Source organism: Rattus norvegicus, chromosome 16 (assembly GCF_036323735.1).
Source record: "Rattus norvegicus strain BN/NHsdMcwi chromosome 16, GRCr8, whole genome shotgun sequence".
NCBI lineage: Eukaryota > Metazoa > Chordata > Mammalia > Rodentia > Muridae > Rattus > Rattus norvegicus.
In genome coordinates this window covers 51,174,379-51,189,411 of record NC_086034.1, presented here as the reverse complement: position 1 = coordinate 51,189,411, position 15,033 = coordinate 51,174,379, and the positions used below count along the sequence as shown (strand labels likewise).

Here is a 15,033-nt window from a genome sequence, read left to right as displayed (position 1 = left end):
TGATGAAAAGGCCAGATAACAGCCCCATTTGGAACACCCATTTGTACCATAAATACATTTTCTCAAATAAATCTGCTGGTTTCCCTCACGCTGGCCAGACAGCCCCGCCAAGTGGTTTGCTCCAAATGTTTCAAAAGACTGGGCTTATTTTGTTTTACACCACAGGTTACAGATGAAGAAACATAATTGGCGAAGGGTCCCCTTAAGAAAACTATTGCACTGGTGAAAAAGAATTGGGTACACATGCAGGCTTTTGGGGTTATCTTGCAGGAGGAGCCAGCATTTAATATTGGCGAGTCACCTCCACAGAATCATAAGGACTGCATCTGGGAAAATGGGTCACAATTCAAGACCCCCACAAGCTTCTCGTAAATATTCTCAAGATCACAAAAGAAAGCAAAGTGGGGTTTCTTTCCAATACAGCAAGGGTGAGGGTGGGCAGTTGGATGCTGGCCTGTTAACCCTTCCAAGGCCATGTTATTTAAAACTCCTTTAGGGCATTCTTTTGGCTTTGAGGATGAAATTCAAATCCCTCAGCTTGGCGGAAGAGGCCCAGCCTAGCTTGACTGTGTACGCATTCTGCCTCAAGGAGTCTCTGCTGAGCTGGGCCATCCATGCAGAGCCATCTGCAGATGTTTCCCCGTTCCCTGGGGTCTTCTCCCTTCTTGCCTTTCTTCCTCTAGTGAAAGATTATTTTTCATCTGGGTTCCCTTTATCATTCTGGACTTGTGTGAATGCCTGCTCATTTGCTTGCCGGTGCTGATCACCTGACATACCAGCACTGTGTTCCTGTGATAGGCCACGAGAGGGACGAAACCAACATAGGATTGTGTATGTAGTTCCTACCAAGAGCCATGTTCTTTTTCTGAAACTCTGAGTGTTTGACTTCCTCGGGTCTCCCAACAATCTCTCAATCTAGAGACTGGAAGCAGCTTCATCCTACAGGTTAGAAAATGAAGGCATAAAAGACTGGAGTAACATATTCAAGGTAAGATGCAAATAAGTATCAAGGTCAGAAATTCAAGCCTCACAGATAACTGTTAAAGTCTGTGTCCCGGCTGGTTTTCATGTCAACTTGACACAAGCTAAAGTCATTTGAAAGGAAGATATCTCAATTGAGAAAATGGTTCTATAAGATCCAGCCATACGGAATTTTCTTATGATTGATTGATAGGGGAGGTCCCACCCCATTGTGGGTGATTCCATCCCTGGGTTTTTGGTTCCAGGATCTATAAAAATGCAGGTTGAGCAAGTCATGGTGAACAAGTCACGGTGAGCAAGCCAGTAAGCAGCATCCTTCCATGACCTCTGCATCACCTCCTGCCTCCAAATTCCTGCTCCGTTTGCGTTCCTGCCCTGGCTTCCTTCAATAATGGGCTACACTGCAGAAGTGTAAGCCAAATAAACCCTTTCCTCCCCAACTTACTTTTTGGTCATGGCGTTTTGTCATATCTATAGAAACCCTGAGACATTCTTGGGACGTAGGCTTTACCCACCAAGCCACCTCTCTCGTCTTGCTTCCTTTTTAAAACAACTTGCTCCTTCAGTTAGCATACAGAACAATGGGTTTCACAGTGACAGTCGGGCACACATTGATTACTGCCAAGTCTGTGTTTCTAAGCAGCACGCTGGGCGGAATGGATGCACAGGTAAAAGACACACGATGAAAGATGCTATTCTCAATGTTACTTTTAGAACGTACAGTGAGAGAAGATGCTTCAGTTTGTGTTCACACACGAGACTGTCCCTTACCCAAGTGACCCTGATGTCTGTCTATGTATGGTGACTGACAGGCAGGCCAGGAAGGGGTCTCAGTGGCGTGGGGTGTAGTCACACAGTACTACTCTGATGATGTTCTTTCCCGTTGACCAATTATTAATTCATCTCCCTTGGGGTAAACTGTAGGATAGCAGGGTAGGTATTTATTCACTGTGACAAACCATAAATAATGAGTCCCACCTGCCCTTGGAACACCTTAGGGGGAAAATGTCCTTTCCCTCTGCTCTAGATGCTTTAGATGGACTGCACATACCATTTGTGCTTTGCACACACACGGGGGTCTTAGTCACAGGTCACCCAGTCAGTCGCTCTGGAATGTCTGCCTTCTAGGATAGATGAGTCTCTCAGATACGAGTGGGTGGGCCGAGGAGTGAGAAGGTGAAGTCAATGACTGGGCGTTGTGGGCTTTCCTCTAGTTCCACCCAGATTTGAAAAGCTAAGGGAGGAGAGACTAAGGCGGGGGTGGGGGTGGGGCGCGAGACACAGATTTGGTGTTTAAAAAGGTGAGGGTTTGCCATGAGAGAAGAGGACACATGCTTTGGGTCGTGGTTACTTAGAATGGACCCTCCCATTCTTCCATTCTCCTCCCTCCTTCCCTTCCTTCTCCTCTTTCTTTTCTACTTTTCTTTTTTCTTTCTTTCTTTTTTTTTTTTTGAGACAGAATCTTTTAAAGTCCAGGCTGGTCTCAGATTTGTATTTGGGTGACCTTGAGCGCCCACCTTCTTACTGCTCTCCCCCAGTCACTGTTACAGCCATGCACACTGTGCCTGGTTTACAGGTCCTGGGGTATCAAACACACAGGCAGGCACTCCACCAACTGGACTGACTACATCCGAGCTTCCTGCTGGGATACGTTCCCAGCCTGTGGGATAAAATTTTAAAATAAAACCTACCATTCTTTTTTTTTTTTTTTTTTTTTTTTTTTTTGGTTCTTTTTTTCGGAGCTGGGGACCGAACCCAGGGCCTTGCGCTTCCTAGGTAAAAAACCTACCATTCTAATGACTGGCTCCACCCTCCATAGACTGGGAAGTACCTCAGCGGGAAGTGTTTGCCGATGTGGGTTCAACCCCTAGCACTGGAGGGATTGTCAAATTTTACTTCAACTACTTCTCTTTCCTATAGTTTTCTTTTCTTGTTCCTCCTCCTCTTCTTCCTTTCTTTCTCTCTTTAATCTTGGATGGATTGTTAATTTTCTTGTTCAAAGGACGTAATTTTATGAATGAACACACTGCCTCCTTGGAATTTTAAACCACCCTTTCAGGTTGCGCGGTGGTCCCAGGCAGACCCCTCTGTACCTTTGTCTGACTCTTCATGTACCCAGCATGGGGCTTCAGAGCCTCCCGGGCTGTTGTTTCCAGCAAGTTCATTTTAATTTTAGGCGTGAGTACTTCTTAAGTGGTAGAGAGCCACTCTGAGATTGCAGAATGGGTTGTGGAAGGAGCTCATGGCGATCGGTTCCTCTACACTCGTCACACAGCCTCCTAATGAGAGTAAATCTAAGCATCGCACAGTTACCCATTTGCTGTCCAGACAGATGGTGATGACGAACCTGAACTGATTATTTTATCAGGATGAGGTCAGCTCATTGAGAGAGCACACGGCTGAGACCCAGAAAACATCATAATTCACTCACGATAAGGTCAGTGTCATGGACTAAATCACAAACTCTAGTTAGAACAATCCTCCCATGTACAGCGATGTCTATGGCCAGCGTGTTCCTAATCGGTTCTTCTGAACAATGCACTCTCTATCTGAAGGGCTTGCTGCTTTAATCTCAGACAATAATAGCTATTCACCTACCCAACCTTGCAGCTGCTTTCTCCTTGCTACTAAAATTCCTTAATTGGAATCACCCTGTCTTTGACCTAAAGCGTCCATTACAAGGACTTTCAGACATGCTTCCTGATAACCCTGGAACAGGGTGCACATGTTTTTCTCTGCTTTAGGACGCTTCTCCATTTCAGAAGGCTCCCCTTGACACTCAGACTTCCTGTCTCCTCTCACTCACAATGCGCATTTGGTAATGAAGCCTGGGACCCCTGAGCCTTAGACTTCATGCCAGGCAAAACTCTTTGTCCTCTATGATGGGCGTATAAGTTAATACAGCATTACAGACATACTATATGTCAGGAGCTCTGACCAAAATTACCAATGAACATCACAGAATTACCACCTGATGTTAACTAGTGATGTTAAATAACTGGTTTTTTAGATTATCTGTTCAAATGAGTCTATTCCTAGAAATTTATCTTAAAGAATCATGGCTACGTCAAGTGCTTTGATGACGAAGGTGCTCCCTGTGTATGAGCGAAAAGCTGAAGCAACTTGTATGCATAATTGCTAAAATGTGGTTAAATTAAGTTGTGCGTTATGAATAAATTTTGGTGGCACACACAATGAACTGGTTTAACATGACAGTGGAAAAGGTGATTTAAGCTATCAGTCAGGGTCGGAGGCATAAACACAAAGTAACAACTTAGGTCACACAGCAGCTGAGCTGAGATCAGCCTCTGGCCAAAGGGACAGGGAGTTGAGTAGAGGGACCAAATGTATAACAAGAGAGTAAATAGTGAAGCCGGATGGTGGTGGAGCACAATTTCAATCCCAGCTCTAGGGAGGCACAGGCAGGGGCAGGAGCAGGAGCAGGAGCAGGGGCAGGGGCAGGGGCAGGAGCAGGAGCAGGAGCAGGAGCAGGAGCAGGGGCAGGGGCAGGGGCAGGGGCAGGGGCAGGGGCAGAGGCAGGGGAAGGGGCAGGGGCAGAGGCAGAGGCAGAGGCAGAGAGGCAGAGAGGCATCAAGGCAGAGAGGCAGAGAGAGGCAGAGGGATCTCTGTGACTTTGAAGTCAGCCTAGTCTACAGAGCCAGTTTCAGGATAGTCAAAGCTACACAGAGAAACCCTGTCTTTGGGGTCGGGAGTCAGAGAGACAAAAAAATAAATGCTCCCCCTCCCCTCATCTCTCAGTGCTAGTCTCTGAGCTAACAACACCTATAAAGGATCATGGGCCCTATGAACACTATTCACTGGGTCAGAAGGCAGATGAAGAGAAAGAGGGTAAATGGTTGGGTGGTTTGGGATAGGGCATGAGTGTTCTGTGGCTCCCACAACAACTTCCCACAAATACAGGGGCTCAAAGCACAAAAATTTACTCCTCCCTAATTCCAAGGCCAAAAGTTAAGGTATTGGCAAGTCTTACTGTATTTACACCCCTCTCCTTACTGCTGGTGGCTCCCAGCAAGCTGTGGCATTTCTTGGACTTGTATACATGTACATATGAACACATGTTCAAATATGTCTTCCCCAAAACATGTGCTGAAAACAACCCTTAATACAACACCAGTACAAGATGGATTTTTTAAAAAAGATATTGTATTATATTATATTATTTATTTAATTACATGTGTGTGGGTGAATGGGGCAGGTGCACCTGGGGGCCAGAGGCAACACCTCAGCCAGAGCTGAAGCTGCAGGTATTGTGAGCTGCCGAGTGTTGGAGGGAGGAATTGAACTTGGGTCTTCTGCAAGCACAGTGAGCACTCCTGGCTGCTCAGCCGTCTCTCCAGCCCAGGAGGTGAAGCTTTGAGAAAGGTGATGGGCCATGACACTCTGTCCTCACCAACTAATGAATGAAGACCATTAAAGAGCTCGGGGCTGGGCTTTGGATCTTGGAAGCTCTCTTGCCCTGGCCTTTCCATTCTACCATGGGATAACACAGCAAGAAGGTCCTTTTCACCCAATGCCCTCAGTCCTGACTTCTCACCTCTAAACCTTCAGCCAAGCAGGTGTCTGGCCATTGTAAGTTACGCAGTCTGTGGGTTCTCAACATCAAGTGGACTCAGGAAGATCTGATCTTCTCATCTATCTGCAATTGATCCTCTGTTTAGAAAAAAAATAATTATTTTATGTTTAGTGTTTTGCTTACATGTATCTCTGTATGCCACATGTGTGCCTGGTGCCCACGGAAGACAGAGTTGTGTTGAATCCCCTGGAACTGAAGTTATGGATGGTTGTGAGCTGCCCTGTGGGGAATAGAACCCAGGTCCTCTGCAAGAACAAGTGCTCTCAACTACTGAGCTATCTCTCCAGCTGTTCCTCATTTTCTCTTAATGCCACTGGGTTTGAGGACCACACTAGTAATCTAAGAACTTTTCATCTTTCCTACACCTGCAAAGACCGTTCTTCGAAGTAAGCATGCTTTTCCAAGGGCTGGCTGGATGGCCAGCTTCTTTTGGTGAGCATCAGTAAATACAGGCAAGCAGCTGATGTCTGCACAGTCGTAAGATGTTGGTGTAAACACAGACATACAAGGACAACAGAACGTAAATGGTAGAGGAAGCTCTTGCTTGTTTTTTTTCCAGGAAAACTACACACCCAGATACATCCATATCCCTGTGATGAGGCAGGATTTGTTTGTTTTAATTTATTTGTACTTTTCACATTCGGATGTTTAAAACTATTTTGATGTAGCTGGGCATGGTGGAAGCAGAGGCAGGCATAGCTATGAGTTCAGGGCCAGCCTGGACTAGAGAGTTCAAGAACACCCAGGGCTGTTGCACAGAGATATTCAGCTCTGAAAAACACGACAAAATTGATGAAAAATAAAATAAATTGAAAATATGATGCTGTATTTCTTTGGTATATGAAAAAGTAAAAGTCAAGTGGGATACGGTGGCCTGCATCTGTAACCTTGGTGTTTGGAGGGAAGGCTGAACTAGGAGAATACAGAGTTCCTGGGCTACATAGCAAGGTGCTAGGAAGAGAGGCAGCTCAGTTAGTAAAATCCTATGCAAGTGCAAAGTCCCAAGTTCACATCCTGAGCCCCCACATTAAAAAAAAAAGACAAAAACCAAACCAAAACAAAACAAAAAAACCCAGTGCTGTGGCATTTGCCTGTAATCCCAGCTCTGGGGGATGTTGACAGGAAGATCCTGAGGGGTTGCCAGCCAACCCATCGAGCAAACTAGTGGACTCCATGTTCACTGAGAGACCCTGTCTCAAAATATAAAGTGGAGAGGCATTCAGGAGCATGCTTAATGCCAACTCTGGCGTCTCCGGACTTGCACGTTCGTGGGCACTCACACGCACGTGTGCACATACACAAACACAGGCATGCATACACACCACAGGAATAAAAGTTTTCAAAAAGAAAGGGAAACTCAAATAACAAGAGAAGGAATGGAAATGAAAGTAGAAATAAGAATACATTTAAAAGCCTGCTAATATCTAGGGCTATGATCTGTGTAGACGGATAACAATCTGGGCACACATAGAAATAAAAAGTGAACACATAATATAATAAAATGTCTGTGAGTGTGGTCAACCCATAAACATATGTGCATTGTAGCTGAACCCAGGCTTCCTTCCTGACGATGTGAAGGGAAGCAGATATTTACGCTTCCTTCTGAAAAGAGTGTTTTGACTGCGTTCTGTCCCCCACCCGCTTTTGCTCCTTCACAATAAAGAAGCAAGGCTTCATCTCCGCTTTGACAAGCTGATTTAATTTTATTCGTTGACTTGAACCAAAAGGCAAGGGCTTGAGAATCCCATACCTATAGGGGTTGAAATGCTCTGACATACACTTGGTACAGCTGTTGGGCCCTACCTTGGTGTTTCCCTCCCCCCTCGCTGAGCCTTTTAGCCTGCTATAGCAAGAAATTGTTTACACCCTTGGGAGCTGCTCTGGGAGCTGCTCTTAGCCCCTGATTTGGGGCTGGGATTCTCCATGGCACCCTTCCTCCCCACTGAGCCTTCCTGCTTGTTGTTGTTAAGAAGTTGTTTATGCCCCTGATTGGGCCAGAACTTTCACCACATAGACTTTTCCTGTTTTCCTGGTTGGGGGTTTTCACCTGCCTTGTTGTTTTCCAAGGCTTTTGCCTGGGGTATATAAGGAGATCTCAGTAAAAGCCTTGGAAGGCACTCGTTGAAAACGGATGACCTGTGTACTTGATTTATTTCAATCCCGCAGACCTACGTCCGATACTCACACACTGTCGGTGCAGGCACCAACATACAGCCACATGGGCGGGGCCAGCTTTCTCTACACTATGGTGCACCCTGCAGAGTTGGCTGTGGTGCTGGGCAGACCCTGGGCTTGAGTGGAAGTCCTTAGGTGCTCCTGGCAGAGTTCAATCTCAGTAGCTAGTCTGATCTTTAGACAGCTTCTACTCCATGTAGAAGATCTGCTCCATGTGGTATCATTTCAAAATCTGTCAGAATCTCATCAGGTGACTAGCTACTGGGTTGGGGGCCTAGACTTATTAAAAGCTCCTGCCTTTCCTTCCTCTTACCTTCCAGATCGGTGAGAGAATTATCCTCACTGGGATCTGCTGTGTGAAGATGGAGAGGCAGAACAGGAGAAGGGGCTTGGTGTTAAAGAGCAGTGATTGTTCTTTCACAGGACCTGAGTGAAATTCCCAGCACCAGCATGGTGGCGTATACTGGTCAATAACTCCAGTCTCAGGCAATCCAGTATCGTCTTCTGGCCTCCATTGCACAGAGATACATGCAGACACAACACCCATATACATTAAATAAAAAAAGCACATTGTTTAAGGTACTGGAATACAATGGTATTTATTGTGTTTTTTTTTCTTTTCCTTTTCTTTTTTTAAATATAAGGCAGAGCGAGCCCTGTTCTGTACAGTTTCCGGACTGGAGAAGCCAGGCACTTTGCACAAGAAGAACACAGACATGAAGGATTTAAACTCTGGGCCTTCTTTGAGCAGCAGGAGAGGAAAGAGTTGAAGAGAGCCTTGCAGTCCCAACTTTAATTCTTCTACATGCCAGCCTGCAGTGGTCTATCCCACCGGAAGCCTGCAGCGGTCTATCCCACCGGAAGCCTGTAGTGGTCTATCCCACCGGAAGCCTGCAGTGGTCTATCCCACCGGAAGCCTGCAGCAATCTGCATCCCATCGGAAGCCTACAGCGGTCCACATCCATGGCCTCCATAGGCACATGGGTCCGCATCCCACTGGAAGGTCCTTCTGGTCTGCATCCCATCAGAAGGGACTCTCTCTTTCCTGGGATTTTGTTTTTTCCCATGGTGTGGTCATGAGTACTTCCCTGGCATGTGCGAGGTCCTGGATTTGATACTTGACACTACACATACACAAAAGAGAAGTTATTCTTGTTTTTACATTCTTATTTTTTCATCTGCAGGAGGCAAAACATTTGAAGTCGCTTTCTAAGCAGAAATGTCACCTGCTTCATCATACTGAATGTTTACAGGGGACCATAGGCTGAGGTATGCATGCAAGGGTAGGTGCAGACCTGCGGGCTGCTGGGATCTATTCACTCGGCACAGTGGGAACACAGTCACGAGCCTCTTTTTTCTGTCCCTTCAGTGGGTGAGACAGGTGGCAGGACCAGAGGAGGGAAGGGACTTCCTGAAGTCACATCCTTAGGGAAGAGGTAAATTAATTATAGTTTGGGTTTTTCGGTCCTTAGAAAGTGGCTTTCCACCTGCCTTGTCCCCGCCAGAGCTCCCCTTTACACACTTGGAGGTTGTCAACACTCCAGGCCGCCCTGCGGCTGCCCTGCTCTTTGAGCTGTGCATCTGTCCAGGGCTATGTTGTCTGCTTCTGCGTCTGTATATCCTGCCCGTCCTTGGCAGAGTGTAACTCCATTAAATGTCACATCCCCTGACCAAATCGGGGTATGACTAAAGAGCTATTTGAAGGAAATTCTCTTGATGGCTTAAGAGGAATCACTTGTAATTACTTTCATATTAGGTGTCGGTGAACCAATTATTAAAAAAAAAAAAATCACAAATGGGACTGGAGGAATGGCCCAGTGGTTAAAGCACTTGTCCTTCCACCGGACCTGAATTCAGTTCCTGGTATCCATGTTGGGGAGCTGACTATACAAGTCCAATTCCATGGGATTCCACGCCTTCTTGTAGCTTCCGTGGGCACCCATACACACAAGCATGTACACGCAAAGAGACACATACAACATGTGAACACACATGCACATAAAAATAAAATTAATGTTTACTTTTAGGAGGAAACAGTGGGAACAAGGAAGAGAAATACACACACACACACTCACACATACATAGTGGCACTATTAGAAGGTGTGGCCCTTTTGGAGTAGGTGTGTCACCGTGGGTGTGGGCTTTTAGACTCTCACCCTAGCTGCCTGGAAGCCAGTGTTCTGCTAGCAGCCTTCAGATGAGGATGTAGAACTCTCAGCTCCTCCTGCACCGTGCCTGCCTGGATGCTGCCATGTTCCCACCTTGATGATGATGGACTGAACCTCTGAACCTGTAAGGCAGTCCCAATGAAATGCTGTCCTTTTAAGAGTTGCCTTGGTCATGGTGTCTGTTCACAGCAGTACATCTAAACTAAGACACTGTGTGTGTGTGTGTGTGTACATATGTGTGTGCATGTATGTATGTATGTGTGTGTCTGTATATGTATGTGTATATATGTATGTGTATGTATGTATGTATATGTGTATGTATGTGTGTATATGTGTGTGTACATATGTATGTATGTGTGTGTATGTATATATATGTATGTGTGTGTATATGTGTGTGTGTGTGTGTATGTATGTATGTATGTATGTATGTATGTATGTTTTCCAGGACAGGGTTTCTCTGTGTAGCCCTGGCTGTCCTGGAACTCATGGTGTAGACCAGCCTGGCTTTGAGAGATCCTCCTGCCTCTGCCTCCTGAGCGATGGGATGTGCCACCATCAGCCAGCAAGAGCAATATTCTTTTTTTTTTTTGGTTCTTTTTTTCGGAGCTGGGGACCGAACCCAGGGCCTTGCGCTTCCTAGGCAAGCGCTCTACCACTGAGCTAAATCCCCAGCCCCTAAGAGCAATATTCTTTTAAAAGGTTGTCATGCTCTGCCCTGAATTGCTGGAATGCCTTCCACCTTGAACCCAGGAGGGGAAATGGTAGGAGCAAGGCTGACATGAGGCTTTTATACGTAAGACAGAGCCGTGCCGCACTTGGGGGGACATCCTCCAAGTCAGCAGTTATCAACCTGTGGTCTCTACCCCTCGGAGGAAGGTAACATACACTTTGACACAGGGGTCACCTAAGACCATCTGGAAAACACAGATATTTAAAGTGTGACTCACAACAGTAGCAAAATTGCAGTTAGGAAGTAGCAACAAAAATAATTTTATGGCTGGGGTCATCCAACACGAGGAACTGCATTAAAGGGCCTCAGGTTAGGAAGGTTGAGAACTGTGCTCTCAGCACGGGGGCCTGCTGTTGCAAGATTAGTGGGTGAGTGTGTGTTTATGTCTTTGAAAGAGAAACGGCATGATTAAGGTGCACATAGATCAGGGTTCATCACTCCCTGGAGTAAGAACTGTTCCCGTTAAATGACTAACTACAGGATCTTGGGTGATAAAAGGTGTAACTTATTCATCCCGGGCCTCCACCTTGCACGGGAATATGCATAAATTAGCAGTGGCCATAAACTCACACGTGCTCCCTCTTGTCTGTCTCAGGCCTTGGAGTGAAACCCAGACTGTTTCTGATGTTGACATCACAGACTTACACACTCACAGGGGTCAGCAGCTAATACAGTAAAGAAAGTGGGACGGAGACATCCATCCATTCCTGCCTCCACCTGCAGAATGGCTCTTGGAGCCTATAAATATAAATACACATTTTCCTGTTTTGTTTTGTTTTATTTCATTGGCAGAAAAACGGGTCCTCATCTGACTTATCTTTTTCTTTTTCCTGCTTTGGCTAGAGACCTAAGTACCAAGCAGAGACATATTCAGGTTTGTAGGCCCTGAAACAGGCACAATTTTAGAATTTACTTTAAGACAAGAAACCAAATATTGAGACATACGCATGAGCAGTTCACTCACTCTGCTGTCTTTAGATTTCTCTGTTGTCCTCATGTGCACAGCCATGAAGTCAAAATGAATAACATCCCACTGAAGCACAGTCCCCTGGTTTTGGGGTAAATGTGTGCAGTCGCGATTCTGCAAACACTTGTGTCCTTGAGTTATCTCACTCTGTCCCTACGATTTGGCAGGAGGTGCCAGACTTCATCAGGGCAAGGGATGCGTTACACATTCAAGACTTAGCATTCATAAAACAGCCCATCTCCTTTCTGTTTGAAGCATCGCTGGTGTTTGGCAACTGATAAATTCCACTTCACATAAACTTCATAAAAAAGAGAGATGCTGGGTTTATAGAGGTAGGTGTTGATTACAAATGATATTTCGAATAGGAGAGACCTGTGGTTTAGGCAAGATTGTCATGGGAACCGGATGCCCTGCTTACAGCTTTGTAGCATTGGCCATTCATCTTCAAGGCCCTGTTGCTGGGGGAGTTGGTGGGTAATGGAGGATTCCTAGGGCCTCAGATACCCACAAAGATTAGTAGCATTTGACACATGAGTGGGGCCAGAAAGAGCTACATGGAGATTAACTTGTAAACGAAGCCTGTTTGCAGAGGAACACTGGAAGCCCTCGATCTCAGATCTGCCAGTCACAGTGCTGGAATTAAAGGAGCATGTGCAGAACAAAGTCCGTCAAAACAGTGGGGAGAGGAAGCAGAAAAGACCATACACTGTATGGGCTAAAGTTTTTGGACTCTCCTGAACTTACCAACCCATTGTCATTCTCGAGAATGCTTTTCCTTGTATTAAAAAATCTATTTTATTCTAGGTGGATGGGTGCTTGGCTATATGTGTGTTCATGGACTCCTGTGGATGCCTTTCACCCATGAAGGCCAGAAAAGGATGTCAGATACTTCTGGGACTGGAGTTACAAACAGCTGTGCACTGCACTGTGGGTGCTGGGAATTGCATAAGATCACTCTCTCTCCAACTTTAAATCAATCCTGCAGAGAATTATCAGAGAATTGACTCTTCCTTAAGATGCTTTAGAATAGGGGCTGGGGATTTAGCTCAGTGGTAGAGCGATTGCCTAGGAAGCGCAAGGCCCTGGGTTCGGTCCACAGCTCTGAAAAAAAGAACCAAAAAAAAATATATGCTTTATAATAAACACTGCTCGTCCATTTGTCTCAGAGCAGCAGCAGCATCTATCTGGGTTATAATATTCAGGCAGTAACAGAGTCGGGGCAGGAAAGGGGGGAGTACAAGTCACACAGCATGTCCTTGGTCACTCACTGCCAGTCTCTCTTCTGTCTGATCTATCTTCCAAGAGTTTAAACCATAGACAAGAGGAGAGAGCTACGTGGCAGAATGGCATTCATGTTAGTCTTCTTGAGAAGTACAACCAGGAGGTTATGTATGTGGGTTTAGAAGGCATTCGTTCTACAAACTGGTTCACATACGAAGTCCTGTGATACACATCATGTAACTCAGAGAAAGAGGGAGCTGTGTCCAGGACTCAAGGCCCAGAAGAGGAGATTCAGGCCATGGGCTTGGGCTGGCATTCACATATAAGACCCTGAGTTCTGAGCCCAAGAACCAGAGGTTCTGATATTTGAGGAGGGAAAATGGATGCCCTAGCTCATGGGAAGGGAGAAAGACAGAGATGAGAGAGAAAGAGAGAGCAAGGGAGAGGGAGGGGGAAGAGGAAAGGAGGATGGGACAGACAGAAGGAAGAGACAGGAGAGAGGGAAGAAGAAGGGGGAGAGATAGACAGACAGACAGACACATACACACAAACACACACACACACACACACATACTCTCTCTCTCTCTCTCTCTTCCTCCACCCCCTTTCTCTCTCTCTCTCTCTCTCTCTCTCTCTCTCACACACACACAGAGTGAGATCAAGGGAGAGGGAGAGGGGGAGGGAGAGGGAGAGGAAGGGGGAGAGAGAGAGAAAGAGGGAGAGAGAGAGAGAGAGAGGGAGAATCTGTCACTGTTTTATTCTGTCTGGACCTTGGACAGGTTGGGTACCCACCCACCCTTTGAGGGTGAACCTTCTTAGTGTGCTTATTCAAATGTCTGCCTCTGGTGGAAATATTCTCACACGGTCCCCAGAAATAACACTTGCCCTGCCTCCAGGCACTGCTGAACCCAATATGGCCAACATTTAATAATGAACCGTCACAAGGCTGGTGAGATGTCGCAGTAGGCCAAGGTGCTTGCCATTAATACTGTCTGCCTGACTTCCATCCCGAGCCACACCATGGAGGGGGGTTTGTTGTCCCCTGGTCTCCACACACACTGTGACATATGCATACCCATATACATATGCACACATTCTACAACACCAAGTAGAAATAAATAAGTAAACGTCAACCAAGTATGTGAGTAGGCCAGTCTCCATCAGGGGGACCTGACTTGCAAACTGTTGTGCCTACCATTCTATGACATGAAGTTCTCTCCTCTGTGTGTGTGTGTGTGTGTGTGTGTGTGTGTTTGTATGTGTATGTATGCTTGCGTGTGTGGCATGTTTGTGTGTGTTCGTGTATGTATATTTGTGCAGACTCTCAGTTCTTGTGCTGTATTCCTCAACTCGATTCTGGGGAGACGAGAATGCTGTCTGAACATCATGACTTTTCTCCAAAAAGGACAATGAGGAAAGTTTTAATGTAAGACCTCAGTGAGATTGGCCAAGGACATGTGTGGAAGGAGGGCCACCTGAACTTTACAGGTTCTCGATTTGAAGTGAAAATTTTCTAAAAAATAAAACCACACACCTAATAACTGTAATTATGTAACTAATTCTGTTTGTTTGTTTGTTTGGTTTTGTTTTGTTTTATGAGACAAAGTTTCACTCTGTATCACTGGCTGTCCTAGACTTCCCTCACTCTGTAGACCCTGCTGGCCTGGAACTCACAGAGATCCACCTGCTTCAGCCTCCTGAGTCCCAGGATTAAAATGTGATCTGCCACCATCTGGCCATGTAAACAATTCCTAACAAATATAAATTATATAAGCGATGTCACTTCTAGTTGAGTAACAAATTAGTACTACTAATTTTTCAAAAATCTAGGGTCTGGAAATTGGTCTCCTATTTCTGCTTCTCAACGTCTCAGTTCCTCCCAGAACCCATTATTCATTGGGGCCATCCTACTGATGCCCAGGGAGATACAGATACTTGGGTTAGAGGCCTGGTGGTGGAGGATGGGAGGCAGCTGGCCTTAATCTTCATAAATAAAACCAGCTGTGTAACCCTATAGGGTTGTAACATGAGCATTATGCCAACCACAGTGGAAAGGCGCTATCTGAGTGTGGTTGGGTGTGGCTGGAGACCTGGCTCATATCAGGATGTGGGAAGCAGAATTCAGTGAAGAAATGCTGCAGTGTCTGGTTTGTCCAAGGAGGGACTGTTCTGTATCAACCAGCCTTTTTTTTTCCCT

General features: G+C 45.9%; 1 long non-coding RNA gene across 1 annotated transcript in view; it reads left to right on the top strand.

Annotated features, from left to right (window-relative positions):
- Window positions 1-10,074, top strand: part of LOC134482379 (uncharacterized) — a 33,078-nt gene extending 23,004 nt beyond the window's left edge. The window contains exon 2 of the long non-coding RNA XR_010058388.1: window positions 8,395-10,074. This is a non-coding gene — a long non-coding RNA (uncharacterized LOC134482379). The remainder of the gene's footprint in view (window positions 1-8,394) is intronic.
- Window positions 10,075-15,033: the final 4,959 nt, after the last annotated feature.